The sequence below is a fragment of the Manacus vitellinus genome, unplaced genomic scaffold (assembly GCF_001715985.3).
Source record: "Manacus vitellinus isolate BGI_N305 unplaced genomic scaffold, ASM171598v3 scaffold_31_pilon, whole genome shotgun sequence".
Taxonomy (NCBI): domain Eukaryota; kingdom Metazoa; phylum Chordata; class Aves; order Passeriformes; family Pipridae; genus Manacus; species Manacus vitellinus.
The window spans coordinates 6,851,899-6,874,304 of record NW_021940379.1 but is presented as its reverse complement, the minus strand read 5'-3'; the positions used below and the strand labels follow the sequence as shown (position 1 = coordinate 6,874,304).

The following is a 22,406-nucleotide window of genomic DNA, read 5'->3' as shown; positions in this document are numbered from 1 at the left end:
GGGGTTGTTGTGGCCAAAGGGCAGGACCTGGCACTTGGCCTTGGGGAACCTCATCCCGCTGGAATCAGCCCAACTCTCCAACCTCTCCAGGTCCCTCTGCAGAGCCCTCCTACCCTCCAGCTGATCGACACTCCTCCCCAACTTGGTGTCATCTGCAAGAAGGTAAGGAAGTGTCGGTGTCCTGGTGGCAGAGGGTTGGAGCTGGCTGGTGTCTGCAGCAGCAGCACTGACATGTGCTCTGACGTCCAGTGCTGTCATTCCTGCCACTGCTAATTGCACTCCACAGGCTCCTGAGCTGCTGCCTGTCAGTGCCCAAGGTGTGTTTGGCAGAACTGTGATTGCCACGTGGACGTTCTCGTGTGCTAAAAGCCCTGTGAGGCTTTCAGGAGAAGAAAAATAGAGCGGTGTCATGCATGTTCTCCGTCTTCAGTGCCTTCAGATCCCCACTTTAAAATTTCATAACTGACAAATGATGCTGCAGACATTTCAGCAAAGACAGTGTGTGGCTCTTAGAAGGGCTTTTATCATTTTGAAGTCGTGATGTTTCTCTTGTTTTTTTCCCTTCTTTCACTTTCACAGAGCAATTGCTTTATGTTTATAGGTTCAGTTTTTGTATTTCAGCTGATGGAAATGTATTTTGTTTCTTTCTATCTGAGTGCAATAGTTGCCTGACAGTGTGCCAGTGCTACTAATCACCTCACTAATGGCACAGCCAAGCAATTCCAGGGCTTCTGTGTTTGTAAATACATTTTCCCACACCAGCAGATGGACCAGACTAAAATAACTCGGAGCAAACTGTGAGTGCTCAAACCTACCCCAGGTGCCAGTGCTACCCAGGGGACCCTGTAGCAACTGGGGGGTAAATGCTTTGGTTCTCTCCAGGGTTGCCAAGAGGTGAGGGAAGCTGGTGACTAAATTATTTTTTCTCTGAGCTTCACTGAATTTCCTCTTCTGTACCTACTCGAGAGTCAATTTTTGCAGAACTTGATGCCACTTTTCATTTTGATATAGGGAAACACTGAGAAAGCAGAGGATCACCCTGATGCTAACCTGGCACTGGACTGTTCTGGGGCTGAGGATGGCTGAAAATCATGAAAGCTGTATCCACTGCTATGTTCACTGTATATAAATGGTTTAAATTGCTGTCCTTGAAGATCAAAGACTTAAAGAAATACAATCTACTTCACTCTTGGTGAAGATATCATCCATTGCAGACATAAAATACTGGTTTGTCCTAATAAGTGTCCTGTTCAAATTGCTGGGAGTAGTAACCATTTCATAGATGGCACTTCAGTTAAGGCAGAATTATATTTCATGGTATGTGCCCTTACACTTGTGATGATCCATCTAACAAAAGGCAGTGGTTACAACCTGACGTGCTGCACAGCATGGTGAAGTAGGCAGGAGCAGAAAGGGGGTCACCCTGCTCAGCCAGCATCTTCTTGCTCTTACTAAATTGGAAAATAACAGCAGGGGGCTAAAAAGAGGTGCATCCACTGACTCTAAGGAGTCCCAAATCTGCCATATGCAAACTGAGGCACCCCAATAATCAGGCATGGCTGGAGGACTTTCACTCTAAGTCAACACTGAAAGTTCTGTCTACTTATCCAGGAGCCAGAATTGTCAGTGTTTTAAAACACCTCTGTTGTCATTTTAAAAACCAAACAAAAAAACTCCAGGGTATTTAATTTCTTTGTGTATGTTTTCAGCTTCTGATTTTCCCGTGCAGTCTTGTTATCTGCACTTTACATGGGCATCACTGAGGTGTGGGGTGTCCTAATCTCACACTCTGCTTTTGGCAGCTCTGCTTTCCAGGCTTACAAAAAAGCCCTACCCACAAGGTTATGCTGTCTTCTTACCTATGTATATTATGCACAGTTAATACCCATGAAATCAGTACCTGAATTTTCCACAGACTCTTTATCATCCTGAGACACATTTTTTTTTTACCCTAGCTTCTTGCTTTAGAAGACACATTTTATTTTGGTTTCTCTCATAGTTTCTATTAGGAGTAGTCATGGTTTGATGTTAATGTTTGCAGTGCTTTTGACACAGTCTAAAGCATGAATATCTGAAACCAGCTCTGCTTTGTATATTTTGTCAGCAGTTTAATGTCATTTCTCTTGCTGAGCAAGTGAATTTGTTCAGAATACAAAACAATTGTAAGTTTGGTTTTTTTTAAATAACTGCCTCCTGTGCAGCAACTTGCAGGTGTTGTGAAATATCAGAGAAGTGAAACAAGACAGGGTTGGGAGTTTTTTCCATTTGTACATTTTTTTGCTATCTTAGCCTACTTTTGCTAAGCTCAACACTTTGGACAAATTTGTTCCAAACACCACATTTATCAAATACTGTTTGATTATTCTTACTTTGGTTGTTGGGTTGGGTTTTTTTTCTTGGTCAGATCCAGAATGTCCTTCAATGATTACATACCATTTCTGAATAACAAATTAACCATGTTATCTGCATAGAGAACTCAGAATTCATCAAAACAAATGATGAGGACTGTTACTTGTCATTTGAAAATTGTGTAATCACAGCTATGCTGAGTTGTGTTTTGATTAAGTGGGAGATGATTACAGAGATCCGTCATGCAAAGGTGCAAGTGCAGATTTAATTCCATCCCCATATAACAAAGGGTTTTGAGCACAGTTTTCAAGTTCCCAATCAGGGAAAATGCTTAAAACTGTGTGTGTGTGTTTTTAAGGATGTTACAGGCTGTTGCTGGAAGGTGCCCTCAGCTCCTGTGCTGCTGGAAGGATCACACAGGTACATTGATATTTTGTGTTGAGACACTTTCCATTCCGGTTGTAGGCCCAGGTATGTGGGTTTACTCATCAAACCTGTTTGCCACAGTTACAATCCGTGTGGTTTTCCATACTACATCATCAGAATAATGTGCACAGTAGCCCTGAAATGAGTAGCAGTAAAAAAATGCTCTGTAGCATGTGCAGCTCTGCAGGGGTGCAAAGGCTGAGCAAAGGTTCACCCACCAGTTCCTTAATTTTAATTTTGCAACTGGAGTAATGCACAATGGAGCAGGATATGGACAGGAGGGAACGTGTGCAAGTTCTGTTACCATAATATAAAACACAGACCTCTGATACTCAACCAAGACTGAGTATCTCAGGGCCCCAAATTCGTTTCTTCAAGTTGTGATATCCAGAGCTGAAATGAAGAACCAGGGCTGGCATCTTCCACTTCAGTTTAGATAACTTATCTCGTGGACTGCTGTTTGAATTAGTCCTTAAAGGACTCAGAGGTTAGAATTGAAGTTTTCTATCCAGAATGAGGTCACTCAGAGGTCCCTCCCTCTGTACAGTCATTATGTCATCGAGGGCTTTTTCTTCAAACCCCAAAAGTGTCAGTTGAGAAACTGAGAAGTGGAGTTAAAGTCTTATTGTCTGTGCTGTTTCCCTGGCAGCACAGGATCATCCTCTACAATACAACTTCTCCATTAGATAAAAATGGGTGTAAAATTTAATTTTTAAGCTTATTTTTATTTAAGCTTAGAAATGTGAAGCCTGAGTGCAGCACCTGAACTGCTCCAAGAGGTCCATAAGACAAACTGCAGAAATACATGACTGGTGTTGTCAGCAATGGGCTCTTTTTTGTTTTGTTCATATGCTCAATTCATAGAGGATTCCTGGGTCCAGTTGTGATAAAAAAAATCAGGTGACAGGAGAGGAGCACAAAAGCTGTTCTCATGGCCAGCTGCTGCCTTTAGGCTGGTGTAGTTTCAGACTAACTTCACTGAAGTCAATGACTTTATTTTAAATTTACAACAGCCAAACTGAAACTACAGTTCAGTCTTGTATGAACAATGCCAGAGGAAAAAAGAGAAGGAAACAGAGGATACAGAGTGTATGTCAATGATGCATTGACAGTCATGCTTCCTACAAAGCTTCAAAAGGAGAGTGTTAAGCACTTAGGCAGCTTTATATGTAGAGGAGTGTTATATGATGAAAGAATGGGCATTTTCGTAGGCGAGGAAGCTTTTCAGCCTCTGTGGCTCTTGATGTTCTCTGGGAAATATTCCTTATGATTTTGTGAAGAGAGATAGATTGTTCCAGTGCATCAGACTCGGTACATAATGGAAAATTTTGCTTGCACAAAAGATTCATATAATTCACTTGTGGCTGGGGTACTTGTGAGTTACTGGGCTTTCAGATGTGAGAAATAACCCTCATAAGTCATTGCTACTATTGTGCCCCGTCCTCTTATCCTTTACACACAGTTTTTCTTCCTTACCTTACTAGCTGAAGCATATTACAATTATTTGATTAGATCTCTTACAAGCTGCTCTATGGAGCAAAATGATGAGACTGCTCTCCGAAGTGAAGTAATGTTTTCAAGAATGCCAGTTTGATCCTGGGGTTACATATGCTATTGTCAGTTTAAATGAAATCCAAAACCCATGTCTTCACAGGATGTTGGTAGTCAACATCTGAGTGCTCCAGGAAGTTCTTGCAAAATTAACTCTCATTTTCACATATCAGCACTTTCAGGCTTCTGCTGAACTAGAAAGGTGAAAGACTGTTTCTGTGCTTTTTCCAGCCTCACTGTTCTGAGGAAATCAAGTCTGTGCCTTTGGGAAGTTCACCCAAACCAAACCTGTCAGTCAAACAGCTACAGGAGCCTCTTCACTGTGCTTCAGTGCACTTTGACTTTCCCTCATCTGCATTAGCACACTTCAGGGCATTATATCTGTTGTTACAAGGATTAGTAATTCTTCATTAATGAACCCGTTGCTACAGCTTTGCCAAATCTGGCTGGGCAATCAAATTATCCTGGTTGGTTTGTGAGGTCTCTGATGTCCACTCTAAGTGTCAGCACATCCCCAAGGCTGCTACTTACAGACATGGAGCTTTTCTCCCTCAAGCATCTTTGGCTTGATTTCATTACCAAGAGGCGCTGCTTAGACACGTGCCACTTTCTTCATAAAGTTTATTAGGTATTAAATTGTTTTATTGGGTATAAAATTGGTTTAGAACATTACATTCCAGACTACTGTAGCTATAAAGATTTCAGTGGCAATTCATGAGATTCATGGAAAATTAGAGACAGCAAGGCTTCCCAGGTAAATCAGAAAAAGGAAAACCCACCCACACTGTATGTACTGCCCGAGGAGATGATTGCTAATGAGGTAAGTGTGATATACAGCTCTGTTATGAAAATTACATAAGTAGGCAAGATAGCAGGTTCTTCTGTAGGTCTCCTCATGGGTGTTTTCAGGAGCACATTTACTTGTTCAGCTTGGAGTTAAAAGGAGCTTTTAAACTCCAGGTTGCACTGAAGGAGCACTGCAGAGAGAAGGAGCGACAGTCTGAGCAGGTTCAGGTATTGGCAGTGAATTGTTAACAAGCCAAAAACCTACAAGGCACTTAACCAGGCATTTAATTTTAGCTGTGTGAGTGGTCCTGCTCCAGTCAACGGGATAACACAGAGCCGTGTAGTTAAGAGAGCAGTCAAGTGCTTGGCTGGGTCTGGAACTACAGGCAATTGCAAATTGCTTCCCTGCCCTCGGTGAGGCCGTTCTGCATCAGCAGCAAAGGCAGGAAGGGATTTCCCAATGATCTCCAGGGACATGGGAGAGAAGATTTCTACCAGCAAGTTTTCCTCGTGTCAGCGGACAAAGGCAAAATGCAATCTAGTGGTTAAAAATGGGAAGCAGTTTGGAAGTGAGGTCCAAGCTGAGGTGATCCACCCAGGGATAGAGGGAAAGTCCTTATGTCTGCCTCTGTGGTGGTCAGGAAGCTGCCTGTGGATGGGTATTGCTGAGGCTCACAGACCCAATGGGATGCTGTGTCCTGGGACCTGCTGAGTCCTTGGATCCTTCTGTGTCCCGGGACCTGCTGAGTCCCAGAGGCTGTGCAGCTGCGCCAGAAGGTGCACAAAGATAATTAAACATTGCACAGCTTAGTGGCTTAATGTGGCAAATTCTCCACTACTTTCGGGGTTTTTGCAGTGAGGGTAGGAACCTTCTAAAACCTACCACTTTTTTAACCTAGCATCATATGATGACTGTCCCAAAGGCTAGCTTAAAATTAAAATTTCCACTTTTTGTTTGAGGAAGACATTTACAGAACATTTGCTGCTTAGGTGTTGTCACACAGCGTGCTCAGTTCTGGCCACGGTGCCTATTTTGTAGTAGCTGTTACTTGCTGCCTACTCTTGAGTTTATTAATATAAAACCATGACTGTACCACTCACAAGTGCATTAACTTTGTTCTGCTTGATAACTTCTGGTTTACTGCACATCCTTAGTCATTACAAGCAGAGGAAGACGTTGTTCCTTTGTATCTTGGATTACCAGAAATTGATGCTCTGTGTATTCATTATTTTTCTGCTCATGAAGGAGTTATTAATCTCCACCTGCATCTCTTGCCCTATAGTTACAGTAATTGTAGCATGCGAAGTTTAAGGAAAGAAATATTGTTTGAATAAATGCTAATTCTGCATCAAAGGATCATTAGGCTGAATTTATCCCAATCTAGGAAGCTTACCTCATTAATTTTTAGTTTTATGAAGGTTTTATGTAATTTATAAACATTGCAGAAGTAGAATTTGCCAATTATCAGACTTTTGAGCCCTGGTATTTTCTTCCTCCCTCCATACTTTGTGAATTTGATATACAAAGGTTAAATCCCCCAACTTCTGGCAGGTTTCTTTAATTAAACTGGCTAACAGAGGGCCAAGGTCCTGACCCAGCAGGAATTTTTTGGTGGGTTTTAGAAGGTTCCTACCCTAACTGCAAAAAACCTGAAAGTAGTAGAGAATTTGCCACAGTAAGCCGGTAAGCTGTTCAACATTTAATTATCTTAATTGTTTAAAAAACTCCAATTTATCCTGAAGTCAGAATTTCTCTAGCATTATCTACCAATTACTGTATTTCATTATGTCTTCTTCTGCTATAATAAAGAGCTAGGACCAGGAATTTCTTCCCATGCAACTACTTATCAAACTCTCTCTTAGACTTCTCTCAGAGAATGGATTTGGCTTCTTAAGTCTCACTCTAATCAGGAAGGAGTATCCCAGTTAAACTGCACTGGGGGAAAAAATACGGAGAGGATATTTCCTAATTGGAAGGCAATGATTCATTACATTCATCTTATTTCACAAACACTATTTATTTGCCTTTTCTTTGCTGAATTTCCCTGGTCTCTCACTAGACCCTGTTCCTCAGCAGGGCCCCCAGCAGCAGCTCTGGGAACCCCCAGGGCTCCTTGGAGCAGCTCCTGGCCAGGCTGTGTGTTCCCTGGAGCACTGTCCTGCCTCACCTGGGGCTGCCAGTGCTTCTCAGCTCCTGATTCCTGTCAGAGCACCAAGGGGGATTTCTCTTCACAGTCACTGAAGGTGAGAAAGACTGGGTTGAACACAAATTCTGAAATACTGAGCAGAACTGACATTTCCTGGTCAGAGATCCTGCAGAGATGTGGGAACGAGTAACAGCTCTCTGCCTGTTCCATGCAGAGCCCAGAGACTGACCACAAATGGTTGCATTAGGATAATCTTTTGGCTGAGGCACCAGCCCCAGAATTGGAAAACCTGAGTTCAGTTTTCTGTCTCTGCTGTAGGTTCAGATGTGACTTTGGATAGGACATTTGATTTCCCTATGTTCAGTCTCTGTTCTGTGGCAGATGGGAGGATATATTTCTGTCTGTCTATGTCCATCCTTCAGAGGATGGAATGCTCCTGGTATTTCAATATGAGCACATGCAGCATCTGGAGGTGATTGAAGCTTCCATAACTGCTGCCACATGAGCAGTCACAGTTCTCCTCTTTTAAAAACTGAAATTCACCCTTTACCAGGTCCATGCCAACAGAAATTACAGTCAGACATTTTGCTTCCAGCAGAGCTGTGTAAAAATATCTTGTCTGCTCTTTGTCTTCAATCTGAAACAGAGATTACCATTCCCTTCCACCTCGGCTGCATGCTTAGTCTTCCCAAATCTGTCAAAATGGTACAAGATCCTATTATTAAGTGTTTAAATTAGGCTGTATCCTTTTGAATTATAATTTACCCAACTTACAGGGCATTTGCATGACCGGCTCAAGCAGCAGGAAGGGAGGGCAGGGGGAATGAACCAGGACTGGCACAAACACCTCTGGAATAAGGTCCTTACTTGGCCCAGCCAAAATAAACCACCCAGCCTCCAGTTTAGTCTGAGCAATGGGACTCAAGCAGCTACAAAGCCCTTTCTCCTTCTGTGTTACAGAGTACTTGAATTATTTTTTTAACACAGCATCCTTCATGTAATAATAGAATTGCTCAGCACAGTTCAGCCGTGGAGCAGAGGCTGTGACCAGAGGTGGTTGGCAGAAGGTGACAGTGACAGGGGAAATGGGAAAAGGAAATAGTTGTTGCCATCACCTGACAAAGCAGATAATAAGGCTGGAATTCCTCTGAAAACACAACTGGTAGAAGCAGCAGAGCATGTAAACATTGACACAGGGCAGCAAGGCAGGATTTTGATACAGTGGACACTGTAGTTAGAGCCAGTGAAGAAATCCCTGGGGGCCTTGACTGTGGTTATTGCTTTTGTCTTACTTCATCTCTGTAGAGGTATTAGCTGCCTGTGACAGTCTGGCTCTGAGTGAAGATGGAAAGAGATTATTTAGAGACAAGAGGACAGACAAGTGGATTGTATTCCATGTTACTCACAGCAAAGACGCTCCAGGGCAAAATTAAATTAACTGAAAGTCCAGAAAAGTGCCTTCATAAAAATGATGTAGAGCTATATTTTTTTCAAATTTTCTTGTAGATGATAGGCAAAGCAAGGCAGCCCCTGTAATTGGTTGATTTGGCTTTTTTTATCATCTATCCCATTTTCCCAGAAAAGCTTTTTTAACAGAATTGTATTTAAGTTGAATAGGAAAGACTCTTGATTATTTCTTTGACAGTCCAGAATGTTTACAACAAAGGCTCTGCAAATAAATAGATGGATGAAACCTGGAGCTTGGTAAATGAAGAGCACTTTTGACCCAGCAGGGATAAAACACATCAGCCATGTGATGAAAGAATTACTTAACCCTGTGGCACTGTCTCTTGCAGTTCTTGGAAATTCAAACTTTAATGAGGCAAAGTAGCATTTAATGACTAGTGCCATTCTCCAGAAACAAAAAGTTACTGGAGTCACAGAGGGGTTGTTTTTATTTATTTATTTATTTCAGCCAAGATGTAGTTGAAATGTATATTTAGGACTAAAAGTATAGGCACTGTCTGGGAACATAAAATGCTGTGGGTCACGATATAACTCTGCATTTGTTCTAATGCAGTATTTTTCTGGTCACATCTGACGTGCTTTGAGGGTCAGTTTTGTGCTGATGCCTGTGTTTCATGGCTGTGTGATATCTAACTGGCCCTGTCAGACATGAGTCAGACAGTGCCATGTTTCTGAGTGCATGTCTGCACTGTAATCCCTCCCAAAATCCAGTGGTTTGTGAAACCCAGAGGGGCCAAATGCTGTGCTGGGCCAGGGAAGGGGAAATAAGGACAGGCTTGAGCAGGAGAGATGAGGGTGCTGTATAACCAGGCTGTCCAAATATTCTCTGAAATCTTTATCTGAAAATCCTAGTTGTTCTAACCCTTTCCATGCTAAGAAGTGCAGGGAGACAATGGAATTTCATAAGGACAGAGTCGTCAGGAGGTGGCATGGAAAACATCCCATTTCCTAGTTCATGAAGCTGGGATACTGTTCTCCCTGCTCACAGTGGGTGTGGGCAAACCCCTCTCAGGTGTCAGGATAAGAGCAAGGAAGTCCTGGGATAAGAGCAAGGAAGGATGATACAAAACCACTTCTTACCTCTGGTGAGCTCTGTCCTCTCCCAGGGGCAGGGACAGAGCTGCTGCTGGTTCCCAGTGGGATTGATGGCAGCACGTGGTGCAGCAGGGCTGTGTCTGACACAGGGGAGCAGAGTAAGAGATGAATTTACTAGAGAATCTCTTTGCAGTAGATTTCCCTTCCCTTTGGCTTAGCACAAAGTGGTAAGTCCAAGGTGGAGAACATGGATGTGGTTCAGAGGATGGGGCTTCTTGCCAGGAGTTTGTTTTCAAGACTCTCTGTAATAGAAGGATTTTTAAAAATCTGCTCACAGCAGAAATTTGGTGCTTAATTTCCCAGCCCGGGAGTGAAGAGTGGTGATGAATGACTTAATTAAGGAAGCTGTGAAAAGGCAAAAGGTAAATGTTAATGTTGTCTTTGTAACCAATTAATGATCTTTTTATCTATAATGGGACATGAATTTTCCAAATAATTTCTTCGAGAAAGAGTACAGATTTGGCAAAAAAAAAATTTTACATCTAAGTTCATCTGTTGAGAAAGGAGAACCCATTACATTAATTACATCCTCAAAAAGGGTATTTTCAGATGTGGTTGAAACAAAATATTTTGCTTGATGTGAAATGAACTTTCATTCCATATCTTGAGTTGTCAAACACCTCAAAATGCCGAGCAGAGTTTTGGTTCCATTTGAAACCGTATCTGTATCTCTACATATTTAACTTCTGGAAATCTCTTGCAAACAAAGAACATCCCTTATTTGCTCAGCACTTTTATAAAATGGGACACTGTCTTCCCAATAAGCCGAAGCTAATATTTACAGTGTTCAATTGTGAGGACATTTTCAGCTCTTGGGAAAAATCCTGCCAAATGTGTATGTGTATTTTCACCTTCTTGTGCTAGATGGAATGTGTCCTAGGTAATTTAAAGAATAAAAACATGCCCAGCAAACTCTTCTATATATCACCAGCAATAAATTTCTGTTGGTTTCATTATACAACACAACAAACAAACAAAAATTTCAAAAGAAGTTATCAACTAAAGCACCGAACAAAAGAAGTTATCAACTAAAGCAAACCTTAATCTAAATCTTTGTAAATGGCAATAACTGATCCTGAAAAAGTGAAATGGAAGGAGCCAGTACAAGGCTGTGTCTGGTGATAGACCTCACTTTAAATTTCCCTGGAGAGGCAGCAAATCTGCAAACGTGACAGCCTCCTTTGCAGTCCTAGAGATCCTTCAGGGAGCTGTCCATCAAAATCACAAACAGCCTTTTTCTTTTGTGTTTTACCTAAATTGCATCCAATTACCAGCTCTTTAGGTGATATACAAAATACCTCAGTTTGTCAGTCACTTCACAGTCTATGATTAGTGTTAATATCTGTCCATTAGTGGCAGCAACAAAGCATTTAGGCAGAGTGAATCACTAGGACATAATAGCACTTTCCTCTGTGAAAGTTCCTTTTCTCTGCTCTTTTTTCCTCTTAAGGTATCCAAAAACCTTTCCAGACGTGTACTGTCTGAAAGTCAGAAAGGTAAAGTCAAAGCATGTTGTAACAGACTCACCAGAGGGGTTTTTTTTAATTTTTTTTTTCACGTTCTTCTTGCAGCTCAGGAGGCTGCCAAGGCTCCCAGTGCCTGGGCAAAAGGGCAGTGTGGGCAGAGGCATTTTTCAAACTTCAGAGGCACATCTCAGGTAGCTTATTCCAGTCATTTATGGGCAATGCCCCTCCTTTGGCACCTTCTCGTAGCACTGGGAGCAGAATATTAATCATGGGGTTGTCATCTGAAGTAAATAAGCAGTCCCAGTGAAAGCCATTCTCACACACATCTGCTTCTTATGTTTATTAAGGATTTGGCACTTACTGTGTGAAACAGGACGTTATCTGAATTCAGTAATCATGTGTTGGTTTAGTAAGCAGGTGCTTATTCCCACCAGATGAACTTGTCCATTATAAGCAGGTGATGATTTGTGGGTTTTTTAACATAAATTGCATGTTTAGTTGGCTGATCTGATTTAGAATGGGTGTGTGGGAAAGGATGCCTGGAATTACTGTAATGATTTGTTAGTGCTTCTGCTGGCAAACTGAGTTCTTTCTCACTGCTCACCTCTGATATTTGATTAATTATCCTCCTAGAGATGGGTTTTCAGTATAAATTCTATCTCCAGCTCGAGTTCTGCTGTTCAGAGTGCAGGAGAGGATGCTGTAATGTAGAGTCACTATCCTGGCTGGGTTCTGTAGGTATGAGAGATGGGCTCACACCATTCCTTGCAGCAGGATTATCTCTGCTGTACACCTAAAGCACTAAGACTTAGCGAGATTTATGGAACTATTAAGAAGGAGCTCTCAGGTGCATCTCCAGGATGATAATATCTATCGTTCCGTGTTCGTACAACTGCTCCCTTGGGAAGGTCACAGAGGAGGAACAAGATGGAATTAATGCCTTGAAAAACAAGAGTGCCCCCCCCATGTGTGCAGGTCACGGCTGCCCAGTGGGAATTTAGGGAGCTCTAACAAGGGATGGAAACTGCCACAGCTCCCCGAGTGCTGAGCACCCAGCATGAGGACTCTGAGTTTCTTCTGCTCACTTCTGCCATTTTTCCCATTTTTGCTTTGCTTTCTTTCCTGGTTTTCTTGTCAGCACTGCCCTGGAGATTGTTGTGGAGCAGGGCTGTGGCGAACTCACACCTCTGGCCTTGGGCATCTTCCTTAGAGGTCCTGGTGAAGGAGCATCTCTGGTGAGGCTTCTCTGCTGCCTGGGTGCTTCAGGGGCCAGTGCCTGAACAAATCAAGGCTTTTGTACCCCAGCCACCAAGAAGCCAGTTGACAAATGTGCCTCATTTCATGGTTTTGTCACGTGGCCTCTGAGCTCTGTGACCATCCCTGGTACTGCTTTGTGCCCGTAACACTTGAGTCCTTGGGACTTCTTGTAACCATGGTCAAAGCTGAGTTTAAGCTGAGACACCAGATGTTTTTGTGGTCTAAAGTATTAGTAATTAATCTGAGTTTGTAGTGTTCCTGCATTAGAAGAAGCTTTTACTGTAATAGCCTTTTTTTTTTGGAAAATGTTATTCTAAGTAGATCAGCATGCTAAAATTTGCATTGCAGAAGATTGGTTTGGAACAAAGCAGGATCTAATGAGCATATAGTAAATCCCTTGGCTCTGCAGCAGAGCCACAATAAGCATAATAGCTCTCACTGAATGAATCCCTTGCAGCCTAAAAGCTTTTTTCTTTAAAATGAAATAGCAACCCTGCAGGATTTAGTGTAGACAATATGCAAAGATCACTTAAGGGGCTGCTGTGGAAAGAGAAAACAAATGAGGATGACTCCACTTAGGGTCCTTTGAAAAGACCCTTTGTGATCACTTCATTACTCAGTCTGTTTCAATATTTCTTGTTCAAGAATGACTTTATTCTAATGGAAGCATCAATAAATTCCACTCTTTAGTCTTCCTCCCTGTGGTCTTCAGCTAAAATGTCAGGAAGCATTTTATCATTTTTCAGCGTTCTCACTGAAGGTTGAGCACACAGTAAATATTATTTAATTAGCAAAAGACTGAAAGTGTGAACTAGTGGTATTGCACGAGAAAGCTGAGAACTCACTTTGGGGAGGAAAAAAAGTTGGACAGCTTTTACCTGTTGAACCCAGGGGGGATTGAACCAGGTGACCTCCAGAGGTTCCTTCCGTTCTGTGACTCTGTATTTCACCTGCCACATGCACTGGCTCTAAACTTGATGTATGATTTATTTTTCTTGTTTACTTTCTGAGTTCAAAATTTTTAAATTTGAAATTTAGTGATATGGATAGAACAACACCAGGGATTTCAAGAGTGGGTGTTTTAATTCCAGGACTTGGCTTTGCTCTTGGAGGCTTTTAATTTTGCTTCTAGGTTGAAAGTCTAATTTTGGCTTTAATTTGCTGGAAGAAATAATCTCTGTTCACCAGAGATACCAAATTAAAATGAGAAGGTGTTTGAAACATAAACCAACTCTTCCCCTCAAATGCTACAAACTGAGCTTAGTGCACATAAGACTTTATCCCTTGCTGAGATGTGAATTTAGAGGGAGATTTTCTCTATGGTCTGTTGGGATAAATGAGGAGAAACAATCCAAAGCAATCACAAGAAGGGCAAGTAAGGAACAAGAATGACAGGCTGATCTTCAATGCTGTTTCATGTATCCCATATAAATTGTATTTTTGCAAGGCCAGTCTGTTGAATTTTAACAGTTACAGTCCAAACACTGTCTGTGCTGACAGATTTACAGAAGTGACTGACAGTGATTCTACTGATTTGGGGAAAAGTTGAGTAAATCTGTTAGAAAGCAGAAAATTATTCTCATCAAACACATTCTTAAAGAATATGTTATGGGAAGCATCTGCCTGGGACAATTACCAAACTAAATTAAGATACCAAATTGCATTTACTTTGTACAGGAAAAATGATTTGTAGTTGGAAAAACCAACACATCTGGTACTAGACCAGAAGAAGAGGTCTGCAGCCTCTTTCAGACTTGAGGAGAATTCAGAGAAAGTAGAGTTATTATCTCTAGTCTATGAAGTTTAAGGGTTTGCCTCAAAGCAGTCTCTCTTCTATGCCTGTCATTTATGTGAGAGGAGCTGTTAACATCTCCTGGAGCATTTTGAGGTGCCAACATTCATTAATTTGCTATGAAAAACAAGCCTTTGAAAATTAAAAGCTTGCCCTTAGGCTGTCCTTTCTCCCTGTTGCCATTCCTCAGTGCTTCCTCGCCTGTCAGACCCTAATGCCATCCCTAAGCAATGATGTCAGAGGGACTGAAGGTGCATAAACAGTGCTGATCTGCACCTGAGGTCCCTGATACAGAACATCCCAGTGGTTGCCAGACATGTGCCCCTGAGGTTGCCTTCTTTGTTAGCACCTGTAAGTTGCTGTCTCCCAAAATTCTGCTCCCTAAGTGCTGTCTGGGACTAAAGAGATCATGTTCCCCATCCTTTCCCACCTGAGGGACGTGCTGAGGGGGGACCTGCTGGCCCCTTGTGCAGCACATGGTACAGTGCTGGATCTGCTGGGATTGGCAGAGGCTCTGGATAATTCTCTGGTGCCTCTCTGGCACAGCTGCTCCCAAGCAGGCAGGCATCCAGGGAACTCGTGCCAGCATGGGTAGATATTGTGATGGCCAGAAGCAGAGTCTGCTTTGCAGCCATGTAATCCTCAGAGCTCGGTGAGGGAATGAGGAGCAGGCTCCAGAGCCCAGTGATGGAAGTCTGGGAGCTGCATAAACTCTCCTGACATTTCTGTTAGTCCAGCCCTGGCTGTGTTACACCATCACTTTGGCCTCGTGCTCAGCTCCTGCTGTGCTCTGCTCAACGGTGAGGCTCCTCAGCAGCTCCTCAGTGAGCAGTGTTATCAGAGTGGGGGGGTTGACAGCATCCCTGCAGAGACAGGTGAACTGCCCCAGGGGAAAACAAGAGTTCCTGAACCACCACCTTCTGGAGTTCGGGATATTTTAGTTTTTGCCACACTGCTCCTGTTGCTCTGAATGGGTTTTGCAACTTCCATCCCCCCCCCCTTCATCATGACATCTCAGAGAGTCTCTGGAATTTTCCTTGCAGAAGGGAGATCTGCTTCACACATCAAATCATGAACTTCTTCCCTAGACGTGCTTTTTTCAAAGTTGCATTATCCTTTGTAAAAGTTGTGCAAAATATGGGTTTGTGGAGATCGGATTAGTGGTAAAAGCATATGGGACATTTTTAATATCATTTTAAATCCTATCTCCTCCCTTGCATAGCAACTACCCTATTAATTTATCAGACCTAGTTCTTTACACACAAAGTTTATCTTTACAGCAAGATAGCAGTTGCTGGAGTGTGAGTTTCTCTAGAACATGTTTCAATTTCTTCGTGCTTATCTATTTTCTTCTGTAGGAGGGTTAACAGAAGTGCTTTATCTTCTTGCTGTTGTCACATCTGAGATCTTAACTGGCTTGAGGTTCTGGTTAACCTCTAAGAAATATGTGAAGGACTGCCTCTAAATTTGCTCCTGAAGAGCCACCAGAGAAATTTAAAACACGCCTCAGTTGAGTGTCTCATTGCAAGAGCATTTATCATTACACTGCCTTTGTTTTCTGAAAGCAGTTCATCTGTAAATATCAGAAAACCCCAAGGGAACACAGCTGAGAGGTCAAACTCTAATCAGTTCTAACAAATTTTGAAGGCTAATCGAATACCTATGAAAAAATTGTTTTGCTTTTCTATAAAGAAAAGGTACCATTTTGAGTCTACCATGAAACCTCACCTTAGGTGACTGTGCAAGAGGATCTAACAGCACACCACTGAACACTGTTGTCATAGTTCTGGGAAAAGCAGCAAGCTTCCAAGTGTTCATCATTGGGGCAACTGAAATATTGACAAAAATAGTAATCATAAAGCAATCATACTGGTGCCAAACATATACTAAAGACTTGTATGACTCCACCTACTCTGTCCTCCATGTCTCTGCTTCTCTCCTCGAATTAAGTTCTTGCTGTTTGAGCCAGGAAAAAAACATGAGGAGAGCCCCAAGTGAAATTCAGCCCTCTGAGATGATTAGTCCTCAAACACTGCTGTGTGTTCCCAGGCTCACAGGGCAGCAGGAGAGGGGGAGGTATTGACACACCTGGGATAAGAAGACCCGCTTAGGAACAGAATTAGCTTTTATATGTGAGATTTTATTCACACTCCCTTTGCATCTGCTATGAGCAGATTATCTGCAAACCGCTTTTAGAGGAGTTGAGAGCAAAAAGGAAGGATTGTCACAGTGTCAGGATCAGTCAACCCAGGACCCTTTTGGGTCCTGTAATTTGAAAGTGTTGGTCAGAAGTTTATCCTGAAACCTTTGACAAAACAAAGATCTGTGGATCTTGAGATGTGATTTTCTTCCTTTTTTCAAGTCCTTTTTTGGCAGCTGAAAGTCTCTCTGATGTAAGCTGGTTTGTCCCAGCATGGAAAGATTATTGCTCTATAAGTGCACCATTAAATAGCACAGGCTATTTTGAGAAATGGGAGTTGGGACTTTTTTAAACCATAATTATGGCTGCCTTTAAAGATGGTGATAAAAATGTAGTTGATGAACAAAACAAGACCATGTGATTAATTTCTCGATATGATGTGTTTGATTATGACAGCTCCCCAGTCTTTAATAGCTTCCTATGTGAAGTGAAAAACAGAGAGAGAGCACTTTATCTAGCACAGCTGATTAAATATGACTCCCTAGGCAGCTCTGAGAATACGTAGAAGCAAGAATATCCATAAAACTCCATTAGAAAACAAGAAAATGTCAGGCTATAAATTACTTTGAAAAATCAGTTTTCAGTGAACTACATAAATTGTCCTTATCAGAAATGCAAGAACCCTAAATGTCCTATATTCATGCTAATTTTTTTTTTTCATCTAGTGTGGGCACTAGAAGAGTTGCCACATCCATTAAGGGCTGGAGGATAACTACAGAGCTCCTGTGTTTCAGATGGGAAAGGGTTTTATTGTAATTTTTTCCAACGTACTGTGAAGAATCCCTTCTGATTTAGACCTTGTTGGTTCATGGCTGACTGGAGAGAGAGGTTGAAACCACACCATCATCTTCCTATGCACATCTTGAATGCTAAGAGCTGTCTTTCTGTTTGACTTCGTCACAGTAGGAATTTTACTGTACCTCCTGTAGAGGTGAATTTTATTTTACACTGGGATGTCAAAGGGGCTGAAAAGGGCTCAGTGGTGCCTGCTGTTGTGAATTTACTACCTGGGTTGCATGTGCTGCTGCCCCTCAGGTGTTTTCAGGAATTACTTAGACTTCTTTCACCTTGAGGAACCACAATTCAATCCTTGTGTCAGATCCCATCATCTGCATGGTCTGTCACAGTGATTTAAGGCATTTTTGTCTCCAGGCCACATGCACTCTGAGGGGGCCTGGGAGCCCACTGGACCCCTTAAAGTTTGATGGGCAGGTTTTTGAGGTTTTTTCCAGCTGACAAATTAAAACAAAAATACTTGTGTTGAACAGGCAAAATTTCTAAATGAGAACAAATACCCGGTTTTAATGTTGTCAGAAGGATTGTGTTGTTCTATTTTTACAGCAAAGGTTTGGGTTTTAAGTTTAATCTGACCTTTCAGCTTGAAATATATTAAAACTTTTAACATCAAACTGATCTTCTGAAACTCATCAGTAACTCAGTCTCAGAAAAACATTTGGGGGGGACACAGATACAGGTGATAAAGACCATGTGTTTCAACTAGTGAAAACTTTTTAAATTGATGTTCTTCTTGAAAATTTAGGTCAACAAAATTTCTGAAACATGTGGAAATTCTTTCATAATAGAAAAATCTTTTCCAGTCCTGCCGTGGGTGTGTGTGGGTAGTCTGGAAGACATCCATCTCTGGTAGGCTTTTCCTTGAGAACTGAAAAAAACTCGAGATGCCTGACTTTTAAGAATTCTCACACTGGGATATCACAAATGAGGGATATCTGAGATAGCTGCTTTAAAAACTCCTCCATCTCTTCTGTTGCCTTCACTTGGAAGAGAAAGTTTGAAATCTGCTTCTGTGAAGTGCTGCTCAGGTGGAGTTCAGCACTGTTTTATAAAACATCAGAGTCCAGTTCTGGCACCAGGGTTTTGTTTCAGGATGTGCTGAACAGCCACTGCAGCAATGCCAGGTGACACACTCGGCTGGGTGAAGCAGAAATGAGGGGCCCTGCTGCCACAGGGGTGTTTTGAAGCTGGTCTTTTCCGTTTTCTTACTGCTGGAAGATGCAGACTGTGGTTGTTCCTTTCAGCAAAGAACCACTGAAATGTCCTCAAGCTCCTGGAAACAGATAAAGCACAAAACTGCCACGACACCCTGGCAGGTTGTGCGGTGACACCTCCAGAGAGCTTGCTAACTGTGAAAACTGGGCTCAAAGCCTCAGATTGTTGAAAATTTAATTTTGATTTTCTATAGTATTAGAGAAGCTGGATCTCCTCTGGAGTTGCTGGGGCATCTGTAAACTTGCATCATTTGGAGCAGGGGGTGGAACTGGTGTGTCCATTAAGAGGGTGTGAAGTTGTCAGCAAAGGGTGTTTCTTTGCAGGCAAATCCCCCACACACCCAAGTGCCTTTCCTACTATTACACATTCTTGGATACCTCATCTCTCCAGCTGCTTAAATCAAAGATGTATTTGATGGAAAAAATAGTTGTAACAGAGCCCGAGACTTTTCTTTTTCTCTCTCACTGAGCACTGAGGTGTTTAAACTGCAAAATTCACAGCAAGGGACAAAGTTCTAAAGGATCATGATCTTCACTTTCAGTCTAAAGTTTTCAAAGTTAAAACTGTCTCCTCAGCTTTGCCTTCATACTGATGCCATTTTTATTTTTACCTTCTGATTTCGCTTTTCCTGAGATCATCTGCACCAAATTAAGTAACCCTGTGCAGTCACTTGAGTGTACAAAATAATGTGATACCCAATTTACAGGGCCATAAGTCCATGGAGAGGGAAGAGCCCTCCCTGGAATCAGTGAGAGCCTCTTGGGAGCTGCAGCTGCCCTTGTGCAAATGGCTCACCTGAAGATTAAATCCCAGGATGCTTCTGAGCTCTGACATTCACTCTGCAGGTCATGATTGTATTGGAAAGGAGATCTCACCTGCAGAGCTGGAGACCACGTCAGCAATGTTCTCTCTTTATATATATTGCCAAGAGTTGGGAATTGATTAGCCCAGCAGTCCAGCCAGCTCTACATCCTGCTCAACGGTGACCAGGCTTGTTTAAAACTCTTTTTAAGTTTAATTTTTTTTTAAAGTCCCATTAAAGGTGATATTTTTGACCTTCAGCAAAAAGTGCTTGCGGGAAAGTGCATTTCCTTGGAGAATTTGTTCTTGTTTGTTGAGAGTTAAATCATGGCACTTTATTAGCTTTTCTAAATAATGTACCCAACCTGTGTTCAGAGAGCTTTGCTGATGCACAGTTTGGGTCATGGTAGACAAGACATGGTCTCATCTCAGATTTTCACAGAATATGATGTCTGGTTGACTGCTGAATAAATAAACACCTTCCTGTAGGACAGGCATATCTCAGATGTACAGGAACAGCTAATAATTAGTGTCAGTAAATCATTGTAGTGCAAACCACAAACATTATCATTCGGTTTGTAATTTACTCCTGATGTGGGTACTTGTTCTTCTCAATCCTTAATATGTCTGTTTATAGAAAAGTTGATTGAGATAATTAGCAGTAAAAATGCTAAGGTAACGCGGCTGTGGTAACATTTAAATTGCTATCAATTTTGTTTATAGCAGCCTAAAGAGCAGTGCTGAAATTAGAAATTAGCTACAATTAGCAGATAAATTGAGTGTCTCTTGGAATTACTTGATCATGTCTTAAAACTCTGCATGGAGTGCTGGTGCTCAGGGAGGCAGAGCCGAGTCCCTGGGCTGGAGCAGCAGCACGGAGTCAGGGAGCACAAACTGCACTTTGCTTTGCTGGGAGCATCCACCTGGCCTTCCATGGAGCCTGGGCTGCTGCCCCACAATATATCTGATGAGTGCATGCTGTGAAGCCTGACCAAAAAAATGTGCTGTGAGAGATTTGCCTCTCCACGGGGGAAGAGAAGGCAGAGTTTGCTTTTCAGTGATGTGCACCCTCGTGGGGAGCAGCTCAGAGAGGCTGTGACACTTCCAACCTCCTCAGGAAATGAGCCCTGAAGCACACATTTAGTGTTGGCAGCTCCATATGAGAGGAATAGCTTGGGTTGGAAATGTGGTGTTGTCCCACAAGTCACAGATACTGAAGTCAGTTTTCTCGTGGATTTGAAGGGCCTTGGGCATCACTTTATGCTCACAGTTAGAAATAATTTGCTTCCCCCAGTAAGGCACTTCAAGGATTCTGCTTGATAAATGCTTTATAAAGGCATGTAATTATTTTCTGGCATAATTTCATAGTTTGATGTGGAAAGAAATGTGTTGTCTGCTGCTGCTAAAATTGGTCATTAAATAGAGTTTTGAGGATGGGAAGAGGAGGAGAATCAACCAGGTTGAGGATCAGCCAGTGGGCAGTGGACAGGAGCACACAGGCAGTGGTTTTCTGCACCGTGAATGTCTTTCAGTTCTGTGTCCAGCAGGGAGAAGGTGCTGAACCTCCCATCCTCCTCATTCAGACACAAACCTTGAGCATTTATCTAAATCTCACGTGATGGCTCTTAACTCCTGGGATCTTGCCCAGTTTTGGATGCACATGTTTGATTGTACTACTGAAACTCTTCCACTTAGTGTAAATTTAAGCAATTATTGGGCTGGAAAGGGAGAAGACTCTTCACTCTGTACTTAGCTGTGTACTGAAAGGATGTGGGAATACAGTCATGTCTGTGGTCCACTGAACAGCAACTAATCTTTGTGAAGTGAAACAGGAGACCTTGTCTGGCCTGAAAAGAAATGACCCATAGTTGAGTAGCATTTTTCTGGGATGTTGAGAAACGGTGGCATGGTGATGTACACCTGATGATACACGACTGTCTGACTCCTTGCTCCATGTGCTGTACATACAGTTCTCTTTCTCTGGGACTGGAAATCCCATCTTTATCCTGGGAAACATCCCCCACTGATGTTAAAAGTTACATAATTCCCAGAAAAAGCCAAGTCATCTGGGTTAAATTTTTTTTCTAAGGAAAGAAAACTTGAAAAGGAAATTTCTTCTAAGGAAGAAAAATTTCATGGACTATTTTCTGGTTGTTTCCTTCCTTCCCCCTCTTCAGCAGATGTTGCCTCTTTAAAAAGCAAAATGGGGCTGATGGGTCGGGGAAGGAGGTGACAGCACAGATCCATGCTGAGTGCTGAGCACCAAGCTCCAGGCTGCCTTTTTTGTTGTGTTTTCTCCAAAGCCAGGTGTCGGTTTCCCTGTGGATTTCATCTGTGGAGAATTTATCACTGATAAATAACTGTTTGCGTTGAATTTACAGATGAGCTAAACTGTTTTCTCTAATGTTGTTGCAGTTTAGCACCTTTTCCTTTTCAGGTTTCTATGAGCACTGTCATTTGAAGGAAATAAATCTGTCACTCAGATAATATATTTGCCCTTGGTACCAGGATGTATAAATAAGAGTTACAAGGTCATTAGCCATATCAAGAGAAAGAAAAATGTGCTGTGCATTAAATAACTGACTTCCAGGCTGGGTTGGGCAAATACCAGTATACTAAAGTGTACTGCTCATTTCCCCTTCTGATTGTGAAAATCAATTAACTCCTTTCTGTTTTTGTAGCCCTTCCCCTTTTGCACTGGAAAGCCTCAGCACATGTCAGTACAAATTTATGAGCAGTGTGTTTTTCAGTGTACTCCATTTGTCAAATGTAAATTCCAGTGGCCAATGATTTACTACAGAACTGTTGGGAAAACAGCAAGTAAATATTACCTAACAAAGTATTAAGAAAAAAAAAAACCAACAGCCAAAACAGAGGAGATTTTATCTTCCCAAGCAGTTTATCTTTGTCCTTGAGAAGGCAGGTGAGGTGGAGAACTGCCCCAGTATAGTTCTGGAATACATTTTGTATTGAAATGTGCTTTTATTCGCAGTAAAAGGCAACCTTGGAAAGCAATAAATTATATATCTTTTATTTATTTCAGCTAGACTATACTACTA

General features: G+C 42.0%; 1 protein-coding gene across 2 annotated transcripts in view; it reads left to right on the top strand.

Annotated features, from left to right (window-relative positions):
- Positions 1 to 22,406, top strand: part of GALNT9 (polypeptide N-acetylgalactosaminyltransferase 9) — a 111,023-nt gene that overhangs the window by 68,322 nt on the left and 20,295 nt on the right. The gene's annotated exons all lie outside the window — the stretch shown is intronic.